Source organism: Falco biarmicus, chromosome 5 (assembly GCF_023638135.1).
Source record: "Falco biarmicus isolate bFalBia1 chromosome 5, bFalBia1.pri, whole genome shotgun sequence".
In the NCBI taxonomy this organism is placed as follows: Eukaryota; Metazoa; Chordata; class Aves; order Falconiformes; family Falconidae; genus Falco; species Falco biarmicus.
The window spans coordinates 33111819-33129010 of NC_079292.1; the positions used below are offsets into that span (position 1 = coordinate 33111819).

General features: G+C 44.1%; 1 pseudogene; it reads right to left on the reverse strand.

The window, feature by feature from the left end:
• The window catches only part of LOC130149765 (leucine-rich repeat protein 1-like), a 48474-nt pseudogene extending 31491 nt beyond the window's left edge, over positions 1-16983 (reverse strand).
• Between the last annotated feature and the right edge of the window lie 209 nt (positions 16984-17192).

Genomic DNA, 17192 nt, shown 5'->3' on the forward strand with positions numbered 1-17192 from the left:
TGGATGATTCAGAGCTGTCGACACACTGTGGTGGCTGGTTAAGTTTGATTGCCATAGCTGTTTGTCCTGCCTTCCTTCAGAGAGTCATGTCCCCAAAGCAGGGGTGACGGGAAGGCTCGTGAGTCAGCCCCCAAGCCACCAGCGCCTGCAGCGCAGCATGTTATGGGAAGCCGCCATTGACCTGGGGTCACGCTATTAAGCCATACTGTAAACTGCAGCTGCTTAGGAGCTGATTCACATCCCTTTCATCTCCTTCTGATGAAAACTTCAGGGATAGTTTTGGTGTCTTTGCCTCGTCTGCCATTGCTTGTGGGTCAACCTGAAGCCAGGAATGAAGCTCTCCTGCAGCAGCAGCAAAGGGTGCTCCAGCTCACCCACCTGAGCAAAGATACTTCTTTTCCTCGGTCTAATTGTCTTCGTGATTGTGAGGCTAACTGCAGTGTTATGACCTAAAATCTGGGCCTGATGCATGAGCTTTGAAGTTCTGTGTGCTTTAAAAAGAGTCTTTCTAAATAGATAGATATCTAAATAGATAGATGAATAAATAGAATCATAGCAGATGTCCAGTCCATTCTTTGCAATTACAGTCCAAATCTTGCTTTTGTTGGGGCTTTCTCTGGGCCTTGAGGGATGGGCCTAGAGAAAAGAAATGTTCTGATTCTCCTCAGACACAACACATTTTCAGTCATTGTGGTGTAGCAGGGAGAACCAAACCCAACATTTTTGCTTTACGCTTGATATTACAAGGGTATTCAAAGACCTCAGCTGACAAGAGCCACCGCACAAGTACACAGTGAAACCCCATCTCTCTTGCAAAGAAGCTGGCGGTCAGTGAGAGCATTAATATTTCACATTAATGAAATTCTGCCGAGGGAAGGAACCAAAGTACACAGAAAAGGGAGTTACCTTACCTCATATGAGCTACCTAGTTTTGCTAGTCAAAGCAATTGGCATTTTTTGATAATAATTTATTTGCATTTTAGACCAATGTTGAAGACCAGTGTTTGTGTCTCTCCATTGACAGGGGAGGATACCCTGCATCACTGGCACAGACCAGCTGCCTAATTTTTAAGTGGATAAATTTAACTGAGAATGAGTCCCAGTCTCGTCTCCATTTTCACTGCAGCAGAGTTACGAGCTGTACTCTTGCTCTGTCATCTGTTAGCACTCAGTTCCTTTAGTGGCCTTTGCATAGTGTTCAGGTGCTTCCAAGAAAATATTTTTGTCCTGTCCAACACAAGCAACACCAGAAAATTTTAATCATGTGTCTTGGTGTTAGTAAGGCTTTTGACATGATCTTACGTCACAGGCCAGTGAAATGGTAAGACAGGCACCAGAATACCTTAGATCTGCGAAGTCAGATGGTAGTCACTAATGGTTTACTGTCTAACTGAAGACTACATTGTGTGAGATTTGGCAAGGGTCCATCCTAGTGATCTTGCTGATGGAGTAGTCTGTATATTTATTCAGTCTTCAGGGGATGGGACCCTGGAAGGAACTGTAACCACACTGGTGACATGAGCGCAATTTCAAGGGATAATGTCTAATTGGAGGAATAGTCTTAAATAGCCAGTAGGGAGTTCAGTGTGAACATAGGCTTAGGAACAATCTATTGCAGGATAGGGAATGAGTATGTAAGCATCAGTTCTTCTGAAAAACATGTGAGGGGGTTGATAATGCATCACAAACTGAAATAAGTGCTATACTGATGAGAAAAAAAGCTATCATCAAGCGAGAACACTTAAACGGGAGGTTTTTAATGTAAAACAGTAAGATGTAGTTGTTCCACTTCACTGGAAAATTGTGCTATATAGCACCCCTGAAGAGAAATGGAGGGAGCCTAAAGGAAAGCAACAGATACTCTAGAAAATATAACCCATAACAAATTTTGAAAGAACTGGGACTGCGTAGTCCAGTGGAGAAAAATCTGGAAAAAAACCCCCAGAAAACCGTTGGCTGCAGTCTTTAAATATGCAAAAGATCATCATAAAGAGGGTGGTGGTTGATTTCTTCCCGTACCCATATTCTGCCTTAGGTGAACAAGGAGCAAGAAGATGCAATCACAGTGGAGGAAATACAGCATAGGTGTTTGGGCTGCAAGGCAGCAGAGAAATAGAGTACTGCAAGAGACTGAGGAGCTTTAATGACTGGCAGTTTTTAATAATGAGGCCTTTTCAACGCTATATTCTAGGAATCTGTAATCTCACCCACTTTATGGTGAACCAGTACACATGACCAAGTGCCTGGGATAATTGTCAGAAAAAAGCAATTTTTCCAGAATGGCAGTTCTTCTTGCTGGTTGCTCTAGTCTTTGACAGAACTTATATCCCTACCCTCCCCACTCCCACATTCTTCCCTAGTTGACAGAAAGAGTGATTCACCCCAGCTTACAGCCTGCATTTTAGCTTAAAGTGGTTAAACAGCTGCTCGTGCTGTCCATGTGCACACGCTGGCCTTGGAGACTTGCTGGCAGAGTGCTTGGTGGGCAGTGCAGCCCCTCTCCATCATGGGGATCAACTTTTCCAGGATCATTTCATCATTTCTTCAAGCAAAATAAAAGCAGTTCTGGGGGTGGGGCTAAGGGGTGGTTGTTCTAATCTCTTTCCTCAATGTAAGCAGCATCTTTACGAGGACAGCAAAGTACTACCAGCTGGAGAATGAATTTAGAAAATTTCCTTTTATGGAAGAAGTCTTTTTCTAACACTACCAAAGAGAAGCTTTTAAAGAACAGCACTAATTTGAAAAGCTTACTGTTTCCTTTTAGGCTGTGGATTCAGTCTAAATAAAGTGCATCTTCCCATTGCAGCGCAGACATTTTCAAGTGCACTGACAGCAACAGGGAGATTTTGGTTATCAGTGAATCTGTCTGTGTTTTATTCGCCTAACAAAATAATTTTGTTGTTCAACATTAAACATCCGTATCAGATGGGAGGAATCTGATGCTCCTCACTGGGGACAGATCCAGCTGTGCCGGTGGATGGAAGAAAGGGGGAAGGGAGAAACAGGGTGAGCCGTGTAACTGAACGGTGCATCTGAGGGGGGCTGTATGGGCTGCAGTAGCAATGCTAAAGTGAGGGGGAGGGAGACTCCAAGCAGCTTCACCCCCTCCCCCTCCCCCTTCAGTACATATGTACCTGGTAGGTCCATGTGAGCCTCCAGACAACCACCCTGCTATTCACATGCAGTAACGCAGCTCACTGTGCACGCCTGCGCTGATGTAGCTACCCTGTTTCAAAAGGCAAGGCAACAGATTTTATTTCGGACTCTCATTTTGTCAAGCATGGGTGGTTTGCTTTTAATTTTTCTTACGGTCTTTTAATGCCAAACCGTTTCAACCTGCACTTTCCTTTTAATCTATGTCCTTGCTTGTGTTTGTCTTTTAGGTTGGCATTTCCACAAGTATTGCTGATTTTGGACCCAGCAACAATTTTAGGAGGTTTAGCACCCAGAACTCTAGCCGAAGGCAGGTGTAACTGAGTGGAGCTGAAAAGGGTTAATCCATACAGGAAGCTTACACACTCTGCTGGGTCCAATCCCCACTGCATCCTCAATGTCCTGTGTCTCTCTGGCCTTAAGTGATGCCATCCCCTCCTTCCTAGTTCATAGAAGGCCTGGATTCAGACAGACAAAACATGTCCTTCTGATTGATCCAGAATGATTTCTTGGGGGCTGGCAATGTAACAGACACAGCTATCTGCTAAAGCCTTAGCCTGACGTAGACATTTTCAACTAAAGCAACAACCTGTTTCAGAGGATCACTTGAGTGTTGTGGTTGGACTCATTTAACCAGTGCAGAGGATCAGCGCTCAATTTCCACTCTCCTAAAGAAGGGTTTTTGCTCTGTTCACTTTATGTCAACAATCCATGAACCTGTCAAATTCCACTGCTTCACAGTAATTACAGAGCGAGCATGAGAAATTATCCACAGAGTCAAAGGCAGAGATGTGGCTTCATGAATACATTTGTCAAACTGACCTCAAGCTGGCAGGCAGCATCAGTGCCAAAAAATATTTAGCAGGTGCAAGCATGCCAGCCGCTTGTGGCATGCAGTATGTTCTTTAGCAAGTAAATGGTTCTATGTGCTGTTTTAGTATCTGTGGACAATTCTCATGTGCTTCTGTTATTTACCATGGTATTTTGACTGATATTATGCAGAGCTGCGTTTGACAGCCAGGCACCTCACAAACCCATTCTCTCTTCCATTTTTCATTTGTGCCCCAGGAGCAATGTTTGTACTTTTTTTCCTTTTTCCAAGTGATCGGACTCCACACAAACTTCAGAGAACTGAACATTTGATGTAAAGAGGATTCATGCTAAAAGGCAGGGTACAAACGAGTGAACAAAGAAGCCCACCAGCCACACCTGATGGAGACAGGTCAGAGAGAAAAAACAGGCATTGAAGAGTCAGGATAAGAAATACATGAAAGATATGTGATTGCAGTAATAGATCTTTGAAGGGGTAAAACCCCCACTGTTGATTGTGAGGGGAAAGCTTGATTAAATGGCATGGGGTGGGTGGGGAAAGAACAAAGAAATTAAGACTATTTAACAAGAAACACAAAGCCATGCATATGAGGTTTGCTTACTAGTATTCCTTTAATTTAAGCAAGTTGGTGGTGTTTCACTGTTTTTTTCAGCCTGGAAGGAGAAGGACAGAGGGGTATTAAAGCAAAAGACAGTTGGCTAAGAAGAGGGTTGTGGAGCCTGCAGAGCACCAGCTTTGAGTATATTCAAGCCTTTGAAGGCTTCACACACATATAATGAGATAATGAGATGCACATAAAAGGTTTTGTTTTGTTTTGGGATTTTTTTGGTGTTAACACCAGTGACTTGTTTATCTTTTTGCAAGCCTAAAGGATTTTGGCACCAATTTACCAGGTTTGCTACTATGGTGAAGGAGAAAAAGGGCAGGAGACCCAGGAAGCTGCTGGGCTGTACAGCAGAGGGCCAGTCATGGAGCCAAAGCAAAGGGAGAGGCATGAAAAGCAGAACACAACACCAAATCCAAGTCATCTTTAATGTCCACAGGGTGCTTCCCCGTAATGTAATGCCTAGAGTGACTGGACACTTTAACCTCGTATAAGATGACATTCTTGCTGAAAGAAGCTCATTTCGTGCTTGATGGGAGGTTCAGTTTCCTTCCTCACATGCAGCCAGCAAGAGTGGAAAAGTGGGAACAGAAGAGGGATATCTGGAAAACATGAAAGATACTTTGTTCAAAATCAAGATCCAATTCTGACCAACGTGGGAATGAGAAAATTCCTGCTTCTACATGTCTCTCATCCAATAAAAATGGAGCATAAGGCCTGGCTTACCAATACTTTTTTTTTCATTGTAAAATTGATTGAAAGAAGCTTTCCTCGCAGTTCCGCTGTGTGAAAAGAGCACAGGACTGATATGCAGTCTTGTGTCACTGCATCTAAAACTGGAGTCCATGGTCCTCACAGAAATAAGGCTGAAGGCAGGAATGAATGAACATGATTGCAAAGAACTGGCGAACAATGGAGGAGCGCAGTTCTTATTGTTGCTGAGACCAGATCACAGAAGCCTGGCTTACGTCAGCTCTCTGCTCCCGCATCTCGCTCACCTCCTCCCCCTCCTCCTGCAGCAAAAAAAAAAATCTCTGAGGCTTAGAAGACAGCAAATTGGGTGAAGATCTACCAGAAACCACACCCAGGCTGTCGTGGATGAATGTCTGATGGGTAAGGTAGGTCACAGTCAATGAAAATGTGTGGAAGGTAATTTAATCAGTTCATGGAGAGAAATGGAGAACAAAGCTTTCCCTCCTACATGATGTGTACAAAGCCTTTGGAGCCAGGCCTCCCCATTCCCCTCTGCAGCCCGCGGCAGCAGCAGCCAGACTCCCCTTCTCCCCCTTCCAGCCTCACGCTCGGTGCTGCTGCTCTGCTTCTCCCCTGCTTCTCCTCTGCTCAGCAGCCCAGCGCTGCTGGGCTCCGGAGGGGGCGCGTGCCTGGCCTCGGTACCGGGGAGGTGCACACCGGTGCCTGCAGAAGAACCCGAATTCGGGCTTCCCGTTCCCTGCCCAAATCCCCTTGCCTGCAGGATGCTGTGCAAAACTTGACCACGAGTCCTTCTGCCCATCGCTTGCTTAGAGGAAAACCAGAAATGCTTGTAGTGTCTTGGGCATAGACTCTTGTTGGGAGGTTTTTTTCAGGCTGCTGTAACTACTACAGAGTATTACAGTATACCGTATATATTACTACAGAGTATACAGTATACTGTAACCCACCTAACCTACATGCAAGTGCCCTTTGGATCCTGTCCTTAGTATCTGCATGGCTTTGATAACATTGGAGGGCTTATGCCCACCTAGCTTTGTCTTTTATGAACATGTTAAATACAGGAAGACATTTTTACAGAGTCTAATTAATGTCATCTATGCCAGAACTGCAGTGGTATAATTACTGTAATAAAACCCACATACTTGTTTCCAATTCTAATATTGCCTAATCTCCGACTTGAAAATTGCATATTGTGATGTTTGGAGCACATATCACGTTTTTTTAAAACATATTGGTATTCACCATGGGCATTTTTAATGTGTGTCTACACACTCACTGTTTTTTCATCCTACTCTGAAGGCTGTCTGAAAGCTGCATATTCCGTTATCAACAGTTCTGGAGAAAACACGCTCCTCTGTTTCCAAACCCCCTGTAATGCCTGCTTCAGAAAGTTGGTATGAGGAATCTGGTGACTGTTTCACAGATGTGGAGCAGGACCTCCCCATCAGCCATCGGATCTGACCAGATGAAATTCATAACATCTGCTGTTCGTAGTCAGACACAGCTTTCTGTTATTCCAGCTGTTGCTGAGCATGCATTAAGCAGTTCCAATTAGTTAAATCTCCTCCTAATGTTACAGCAGCTTGTTTTTTTGCTGCAACTGAAGAAGTATTTGTCAAACCTTAAAGATTTATTTGTAGCTGTGCTGTTGATACACCCTCTAATGGGCTTTCAGTTCTTAGGCCAAAATACCAGAAGCCACCAACTGCCAATAAGAATAACAGATTGCATAGCATTGCCCCTCTCCAGAATTCAAATAGTGCTAGAAATGAGTAGTGAATTCCCTCTTCTGCACTTTGCAAGAATGAATAATGGAAGGATTAAGACTGAAAACAGGCCCCCATAAATTATGACAGAGAAACCCAAACCTTTTGCCCTGGGATCTACTAGATCATGATGCTTACTATTGGCTACTTTTAGCTGATGCATCTTTTACTTAAGCTACATTCAGTCCCTACCGTTGCTTGTTGCTGCAACGCACATGCAGGGCTCATTTTAGCTGTGCTGCAGTTATGTCAGTTCAGAGGTCTGTGGATTGTTGTGGGTTTAAAGCAAAGATGACTGCTGGAACAGACCTTTCAGCGATGTCCCCCAGCTGTAATTCAGTGTGACACTCCTGCCTAGTGCTTTGTGGGGCGTGGAGCTTTGCAGTAAGCATCTCCCCAAGGTTTGGCTGGTTACAGCCTGTGGCCAGCAGCACTGTACAAGGTACAAGCCATGCCCTGATTTACAGCAACATGAAGACATTTAATAAGGTCATTTTTTCTTGTTAGTGTCTCTGTAAAAGAATGAGGCATCATATTTTAATGACCAATATATTGTGTTAATTATGGCATTTAATTATTTTTCTTTGACCTTGTCAACAGTCAGCATTCTGATTGTGTATATATATTAAATGCATTAATGTCCCTCTTTCTAATGATCCAACCTGTCAAACAGGGGTTGAATAGTCAGGCAATGACTCTGTGGAATAATGTAAAGATCAAAGCAGTGCCATGAACCTCCCAGTTTGTGCATTCTATAAGGCATTTGCTTTCCAGTATTTCATTCCTGTGACAACAGCCAGAGGAAGGCACCAGCTTCCTCTCTCTGCAGAGATCTGCACAGACAGCAGCAGAGTAAGCTCAAGCGGTTGTCACTGGCACTGTAGTAAACAAAAGCAGCCAGCAATAAATGGCACAGAGGCATAAGGTCAGAGGATTTGGCCTTCTGTGCATTGTCAGGGACATGGCAACATGCTCTCTGATGTGGGAGAATGCCGAGCACCGTACAGGGGCTGCTTACAACCCAGCTGCACATCTACCACACAGCTACAGTCACTTACCTTGTGCCTCTCTCCCTTTCTATGTCCAGATCCTCCCCTCCTTTGTCAAGACCTGAAGCAAAGAAAATCCCTGAAAATAACTGTTGCCCTTTTTTTTCTCTCTCTCTTTGAAGGTACTTCTCTAAAAGTGCACTGATTTGTGTACTTTTTGCCTGAGAATATTTTCTCCTGATGGTTTTTCTTCTTCATCTTCCTCGGGTTTTATTTTTTTTCCTCACCTAGGAAAATCAGTGCCTCTTTGATAAGGTGTGAAGTTGTAGTGGCTTGTTAGTAATTTGTCATTTGTTCCTTTGGTGAGTGTGGCTCGTTATCTGTGTGGGAGAGGCAGTATCTTCTGCTTTGTGTGAGTTACTTAGGGGAAAAAAGCCAAACACATCTAGCATCTGTTATAGTTTTCCTTCCCAGTGTCTGAGATTCTAAATAGCTATTAGCACACATTTTTTCTGCATTTTTTTGCAAAGTACAAACAGACAAATAAACACATAAGCCTAACTGTTGGACTTACTGCAGTCTTACGGAGCTAATTAAAAATGGAATAATGTAATGATAATGCTAAGGTTATAATTAAACCAGAATCTATAAATCAATGGGCTCAAATTATCCAGACAGTAAATTCATCAAGCGTGTAATGAAATGAAGTCATGAAGTTAACACTAGAAGCAATGGGGTTGTATTAGTTTGTCTTCAGAGGGTTTAAGGAGGAGCCAGGTCCCTTTCAGTGCAAGCCCACCAGCAGCAGCAGCCCGTACGGTCAGTGCCCTGAGCCCACTCACAGACAAGAACAATCGACATGCAATGCCCTGAGCAACACAGCATTTGCACCAGTTTCCTTAGACCGCGGTGGAGGGATGGTGCCCAGTTTGTCATGAGCCAGCATTGCTTCGCACAGTCAGCAACTCCACTGTAACAGTCTCTGTTACACATTTTTGTTCCGATTTCTCCCTTTCCAAACAACAGTGCGAGCTTTCCTCAGCAGTGCATCAATCAATGTTTGTAGTAGCTTTTGAATAATGTTACTTTTTAATCCAGAAGCTCATGACTAGTTTGATGGTGCCTTGGTGGTTATTTCTGGGAAGCTATCCTCATGTAATGCATACCCACGTGTGCCCTTAATGCAGATGTCTCTTCATCACATAAAGGGATGTGTCTGTATCCCTCCTGCTCAGAAAGCAGGACCCATGAGCTCTCCCGTGGCAGTCACTGGTTGCTGTCTGGAGCTGGGAGTCAGAGCCTCTGCTAAGGTTAATTCCTGAGTGAACTGGCTACACCAGAGGACAAGGTCATTAATTTCTTCCGCTTAGGGAAGGGGTGGGGTGATCAGCTGTAGGTGTTGATTGATGGTATAAGTAGTTAAGACCACTATTTCTGTTCACCTTGGCTTTTATTGGGATTGATTCTAGTTTCACTGAGTCCATTTTTAGAGATGCTTCTTATGTTCAGTGCTCTCTTCTATGAGCAAGTCATGCCTGGTCACAGGTTCTTCTTAGGTGTTACTCACCCCAGTAGTTCATCTGTCTCTTCACCTTGCCTGTCACCAAAAGCACAGGTTTCTTGGCCCTTAGGGCACTGCAGTGACTGCCCAGGCTGGTGAGTCCCTGGTGGTGGTGGTGTCCTCTCCAGCTAATCCGGCTCTGCCCACTGCCCCGAGGCTGGGAGCAGTACGGCAGCAGCCCCCAGAAAACAGAAAAAACAGCAGCAGCAGGCGAGGGGCCGAGGCCACACTGGGCAGCGGTGCGGAGAGAGGGGCTGAGTCGGCATGGCTGGGTAGCAGGTCAAAAGGAGAATATGGAGGAGGTTCATACTGCCCATGTTTCTGCAGCGTCATTGTGATCTGGGGAGAGCAGCTTCCATGGGGTAGAACAACGTGAGTGGAGATGGAAATTGCCCCTCCTAGCCCACACTGCACCTCAGGGTGACAGGTGGAGGTGCTTTCCAAGACCATAGGGGGAAAGCTTTTCTGGGGCCCATCAGAACTCTCCATGTCTCCTCTCCGCACAAGGTAAACAGCCTTTTGTCCAATGTGCTGCACCACCTGTCCTGTTTTTCAGTATGGTCTGACTCACATTTTATATCCAGTGACTATCCCTTTAGTTCCCTCTATTTTTAGATTGGTTTATTTTGGTTTGAGCCATGATGCAGAAGGATATTTGCCTTGGGAGTGTCCTCTTTCCGCCCCATCATCACCACTCCCCCAACAGCTGTTTTCTAATCTCCCTGTTTTGTTTTCAATCTCCATTTGGGGGTATAATGATACTATTTACCACCCTCTCAACAAGGGAGCTATTGCCAATGCAGGGGTATGTGTTGTTTTCATTCATCATGAGGACAAGCTATGCAGAGCCAAATGTGGGTTTGGGAAAGGCAAAAATAATTCCAGCCCAACATACGATTCAGGTTATTGCCGGGGAAAATGACACTTTGCTGATGATACTGGCATGTGAGAAATACTCTAGAAATAAAACAGAAGTATATCCCTTATGCATATTGGTAAACATCTGGGGGACTGTATCCGAAAGTTACTTCTTCAGCAAGGGAAGATGCCAAGTCCTGCACCTAGGGAGGAACAATCCCATGCACCAATATATGCTGGACGCTTCAGGTGGGAAGCAGCTTTGCCAAGAAGGACTTCGGGGTCCTTATGGACAACATGAACCATCAACATGCCCTCACAGCAAAGAAGGCCAACAGTACCCTTGGCTGCATTAGGAAAAGCATTGCCAGCAGCTCGAGGGAGGTGATCCTTCTCCTCTGCTCAGCACCGTTGAGGCTACGTGTGGAGTGCTGTGCCTGGTTCTGGGCTCCCCAGTACAAGAGAGACATGGATATACTGGATTGAGTCTAGAGCAGTGCCACTAAGATGATTAACAGACTGGAACATCTCTCCTGTGAGGAGAGGCTGTGAGAGCTGGGACTGTTCAGCATGAAAAGAAGGCTCAGGGGGGATCTCATCAATGTGTATAAACACCTGATGGTAGAGAATGAAGTTGAGGGAGCCAGACTCTTCTCAGCAGAGCCCAGTGACAGGACAAAAGTCAATGGAAACAAATTGCATGTGAAATTCCATCTGAACACAAGAAAACACTTTTTTTTTTACTGTGAGGAGTGTCGCTGACATGGGTTGCTCGTAGAGGTTGTGGAGTTTCCATCCTTGGAGAATTTCAAAACCCAGCTGTACATGTCCCTGAGCTATCTGCTCTAGCTGCTCCTGCTTGAGCAGGGAGCTTGGATCAGATGACATCCAGAGGCCCTTCCAACCTTAACCATTCTGTGATGCTGTGATTCTACTTAGTTACCACAAGCACCTTGAGGCACAGGCTCTAGAAGGAGGTTTCACTTTTTTAAACACATTACTTCTTTCCTAATGTTCTTGTAATCACTCCCTTCTTTTATGGTTTCTCTAATTTTGCAGTCAGCTTGGCTGGTAGCAAGGTGCTTTAAAAAAGATCTCCAAAGACAGACAAAGGGAAAAAAGTACACATCTGCAAGTTTTGCTTCTCTCACAACATAACCAAAAATGTCAGGCTCTGAGGGCATGCTTAGAAAATGTGAGGGTAGAAAGCACTATTGCAAAAATTGCACAGACAAAATACACCTCACTGACAGCAAACACATCTACTTTGCAGAGCTTTTTCATGCAAGAACCATGTCCAAATCAGCGGCATTTTGCTGCAACAAGAAGCTGGTCCTTGCAGTTATTTTTCAGCACAGTCTGACATTAAACCTTGCTCATGAAGCCAATCTGGGCTGGGCTGGGAAGGGAAGGGACACCTAATCTGGTATTTTTTTAAGTAACAAAATAAGGGCTTTACCACTCTAATCTAAGAATTTATTTTATGTAGGTAATGTAATTTCCACTAAACAGAAGAGGATTTTGAAGATGTGGTCACATAGCACTAGTGATGCCCAAGGTAATGCAAAGTGGTACTTGCATGCCATCTAAACAGCTGAACATCTCCTCCTCCAGGTGGTGGGGCAGAGCACAGAATCTGCTACTGCCACCAGTGCTGCTGGTATTTATATGAACTAAAAGTGAGGAGCCCTGAAAAAGAAGAATCTGTTGATTCTCAGAAGAACAGAAATATAGAAAAAATCTTAAATGACTACTAGAATAAGCTAAGGCAGATTCACAGTCAAAATTAATCTGGTACTATGATGAAAAAATCGTGGGTAACTAGAAAAGACAGTCTAGAGCCCCTACTGGGTCACGTCCTAAGTTTATTTCTAAATGTGTCTGATTGACCAGCTTACATATTTAGTAAAGCTTTTGAATTAAAACCCAATCAATACCTCAGGTTTTTCTGAAAGACAAACAGCATTTTCTACCAAGAAAGAAAAATAAGTGTATACATTAAAAGGTATGTGTCTGGTGTGTCTGAGGTTGGGAAAAATGTAAAATTTTCTGTCCTGGAGTCATTAAGGAGGAATATTTTTATATTCTACACCAACATATTTTATTCTTTTAGAGGAATATGTCTTTCAGAGGAATATTGTATCCTCTGGCATCCTCATTATGCCTTTTAGATAGAAGAAAAATTGAAAACAGGTATGTGTACGTGAGGTTAGCTAATGGCTTTTGTTAGTCAATATAATCATCCAGAAGTCTGAATATTTATCAGACTCTCCTAGGTCTTGGAAAAGGGACAAGAATCTTCAGAAGAAATATTTTCCAGACTCCATAATCAAATCAGCTCTCTTGGCTAGAGCGGTGGCTGTCACTTGCTGCTGTATATAAGGAAGTTCATCACTTCACTGGTACCAAGGCTTGTTGTCAGAGACATAAATGCACCATTTATAAAATAAGGTAAAGCCAAAGGAGAGGGGTTGAGCTAAATCAGCAGCCCCTCTCCTTCAGGAGTCTGATTTGTGTTGGCAGCTGGTTGCTCCTGCCAGATGTGTCAAACTCCTTGTTATGTGGGCTCTGCAAAATGCAGGGTCTGTTCCCAGAAGGGCAGGACAGTCCAGGCAGACAGGTCAGAGGTCAGCTGCACTGCAAGCCGTTAGGGTGAGGAACACACAGCCCTCACGCTGCTGGGGAAGAGCTGAAATCCCTCTTTTTCAGTGTGCACAAAGCATTAGCTCCTATTTTCTAGCAGTTAGAAAATATTAATCAGGGCACCTAAAAGAAGTTGAAAGATTACAACAATGCAATCTATATAAGGTTCTGTATTCCACAGTCTTCAGCTACTTTAAATCAGCAGGCAAAAAGCCCCCTGCTTTCCTCTGTCCCTGGTGATACACAGCCTCCACTGCGGCGGTTGCTAATGGTGACTGCTGTAGATCAAGGCACCTCACTCGTTCATCTGCTTCAGGGCTCACAGTTCACTAGCTGCTTACTTTGAGGTCACTGAAAGAAATATTTGCTTTCCTTCCTTTGTTCCATCAGGATTATTTTCTGCCTCTTACAGACGATCGTTGTGTCTTATGATGAAGCAGAACAAAATAGATCTGTGACTTCAAGTGACCATGGAGCTGTCTGTATTCTTCCACGGTGATTTAATAAAGAGTAGGAACTCAAAATAATATGCAAAAACCTCATTTTTGAGATGTGGAAAAAGGGTGGTGATGGTGTTCCAGAGCAGTCCTACTTCCAGGGGAAAGAGGAGCTTTTTCTCAGCCCTGTCATCAGTTCCCTGCTTGATCATTGCCCTATATCCAGAGCTGCTATCAGACTAATACTTGTAAAATTGCTTTGGGTCCTTAAACTTATTCCAGAAGTATGAAGTAATACTGCCTCTGTGTCATATATACAGAAAAACATAATGAAAGGAGGAGGTGGATGATGCACCCAGCAGCACAAATCCCTTAATGTTTTCAACTTTGCACACCCTCACTTCTGTGTTCTTATTTTTTATAGTGGGTTTCTAAATGTTAGTGATGAAAAAAATTCTCTCTTCACTTTTTTTGCACAAATGGGACAAAATTCAAGACATGCTTTCACTCAGCCTTACTTTCTCTCATGTACACACAGACAAGCATACAGCACTCCAGGGTTGGAGGGAGGAGGCATTCGGTGTGAATTAAATGTGTTATGTTTCACAGTATTGGCACAGTCTAAGAACCAGTACAGATGTGCTCTATTGACAGGAGAAATTTTTCTTGCTTTACATCAGACATTTACACTCGGGTTTACAACAGGATTTAAGAGGGTTAGGTGCTCAAATCCTATCACAGCCTAGGTGGAATTAGTGGCTTTGCTGTCTCCGGTTCTGTGGCATAAAATGGTACACACATGAGTGCACTTCACTGGTGTCACCAGCCATAATGTGTCCCTGGGATTAATGACAGCACTTGAAATAGTGGGCTGACCTCTTCCCGATGCAGAGCCTTCTTGCTCCAGTGAGTTCTTCCGATGCACCCAGCCTGACATAAATCATCTGTAGTGCCTTTGCGCTGCTTCTTTCAACTTATTTTTTTCAATGTGTGTGTCTGTGAGAAAGAACGAGAGACAGGGATGTTAAAGGATTCGCAAAAGGCTAAGGATAGATGGAACACGGAGGGACTCTGCAGGGCAGATCTGGGAAGGCTGAGGGAAAGCGTGATTTCAGAGCCAGGTAAATTAATATTTTATGAAGGCAGTGGTCCTTTCACTGCAGGGATATGGATTTCATAACACACTAAGGTACCGTTCTCTCTCCACACCAGCAGGCTCCTGAGTGAGAAAGCAACCCCCTTCACTGTGTTTAGTAAGATATAGAGAGTCATTTCGAAGAGGATGAACAACATTTTCAAACGTATACAGTCTGAAAGATGTGTCCAGCTGAAGGTAATTTATGCATTTTCTGGCTGAAATTGCTTAAAAGGTAGTAAAGGCAAGGCAGAGGCAGGAAACCAAAGTGTGGAGAAAATGCTATTAAGGGAGGTAAAGTGCTCTGTTCGTGGGGTTGTTCTGTGCCTGTCTCTCCACCAGGACCAAGTTAATGTCCTCAGGCTCGCGTTCAGCTACGGCAGAGCTGAATGATGCCTGCAGCATTCCATCAGCCTCCTGAAATTACAACCACTGTAACTTCAGTGTGGCTTTGCGACTTCTCAGCCTTCACATGCTCACTTCTGCGTGCACAGCACATGGTTTTCTATTGCTTTGCAGGCTGGAGGTCATTTGAAGAGCTGCCTGAAGGGCTCAGACCCCCAACATAGCCCAAAGCTACATTTGCCCTTGTACAAACTTATTCTTAGCACAGATTGTACCTATATCTATATGTGCTTTTGTATGTGTGTAAAACTGAAACACAAAAAGTCACTGTTTTCAGATGAATTCACATCACACTGGCATGTCTGACAATCAGTGTCTGAGGTTAAATACCTCGGGGTATTAGCAGGGGCTAATTCCAGCAGGCAGGCAGCCTTCCTTCCCCAGGAGGCTCTGGCTCCTGCTTCTTATTCTCTCTCCGCGAATTAGTTGGATCCACCCAGATTTCATTAAAAACTGTCAGGCATACCCTGAGGATGCCAGGGAGATGGGGATGGAGCTGGCACTCCCAGCACCTGGGGGAGGGATGTCCCCCACTGCTGTCCACATTGTTCCTGGAGAAGCCCAAAATGTTTGCTCTGACCCTAACTGTATATTCAATTAGGGACAACGGTGGTGCTGATGCATCGCAGAGCAGTCTGGTGGCCAACCACTGCCCAGGGCAGAGACCTGGTGTCTAAGTGACCCTCAGCCCAGTGGGGACCTGAAGTGAGAATTCCCACAGCTCAACATCTGGACAGCTGTGGCCTTGCTGATTCCTGGTTAGGATGTTAAGAACTGGGCAGTATGGGTAGGAAGAAGACCACAGGGTAGAGACCCCAGTGATCTCTCTTTACAACTTGCTTTATATCATCTGTGTTTTACAGCACATTCTTGATCTCAAATACAGCCTGCTAGAGAAGGTAAACAGAAGCTCTATAAGGGCTGATCAATATCGAAGCTACTGCATCGTATTTCATTGCTTGTGCGTAAAAATAAAATGACTTACCCTGAGTGCCTAGTCAGACACAGTTTAAGCCAACTCTACTAAACCTTTCTTGTTTTTCACTGCTCTTCCAATGGTCTTCTAGACTGACATGCAAAATCTCTCTGTCAGCCAGAGAGGCCAGCGATGGTCTCTGGAACCAATTTTGTTACCTGTGCCAACCTACACCCTGGCTGTTTCTGCGTTCTCTCTGCCACAAACGGTTTGCATTACAAAGTAGACTTTTCATTTGAAAAATGTGTCACCTTCTATATCCGCAGATATAGAAGGTAGGTTTTCATGAATAATTCAAACCTGTAACGAGGCTGGAGGGAATACACCTTTGTAATGTGCATATCACAGAGCCCTGAAGCACCCTGAGCTTCATTTTTGGTATTAGAGAAGAAAAGCATCAACTGATTTGACTTTGATTTGATATTAAAGGAACATTTTGTTTGTTCAAATACTTAGACAACTCAAAACTCTCAGAATCCAAAGCACCTCCCTGCACACAGGACTTTGAGCATAAGCCTCCCCAAGTCCACAGAGCTTATGCCACACTGTTGGGCTGCAGAGAGGGGTTTGTGCAACATAGCATCAGGAGTAATGGCTGGATGCAGAAAAGCTCCTCTCCTTTACCGAAGTTGTTGGCTGTTCAGAAAGCTTCCTTTTGAAAGAAAGAATATTTTGACCACATAAACACATGTCATGTCCAGCAGGGTTGAAATTGCACGTTTCCTGATGAACATTTCCAGAGCCACATTCTAATTGTTGTTTGCTTTTCAAGCTAGAGGCCATCCTAGCTCCTTATGCTGTGAGACTCAAATGTACCTGCTTGCTCCTCCTCTTCACAGATAACCACACCAGGTATGCTGAGGACAGTCATGTCCATCAGGAATAGAAGAAAAACAAGGACATAACCCATTGTGCGGAGGGAGCTTTTCATTGATTGCAAATACTTCAGATCACTTTCTAATACACTTGCCATTTGTCATAGTTTTGCCTTTTGTGTTCTATGTTTTGTGCTATTTTTGAAACCTTTTTATACGTTACACCATAACAAATGCTTTGAAAGCTCAGCTATTATTGCAGAAATGTAGGTCTCTCAGCTCCGCCCTCCCAACCCTCTGATTT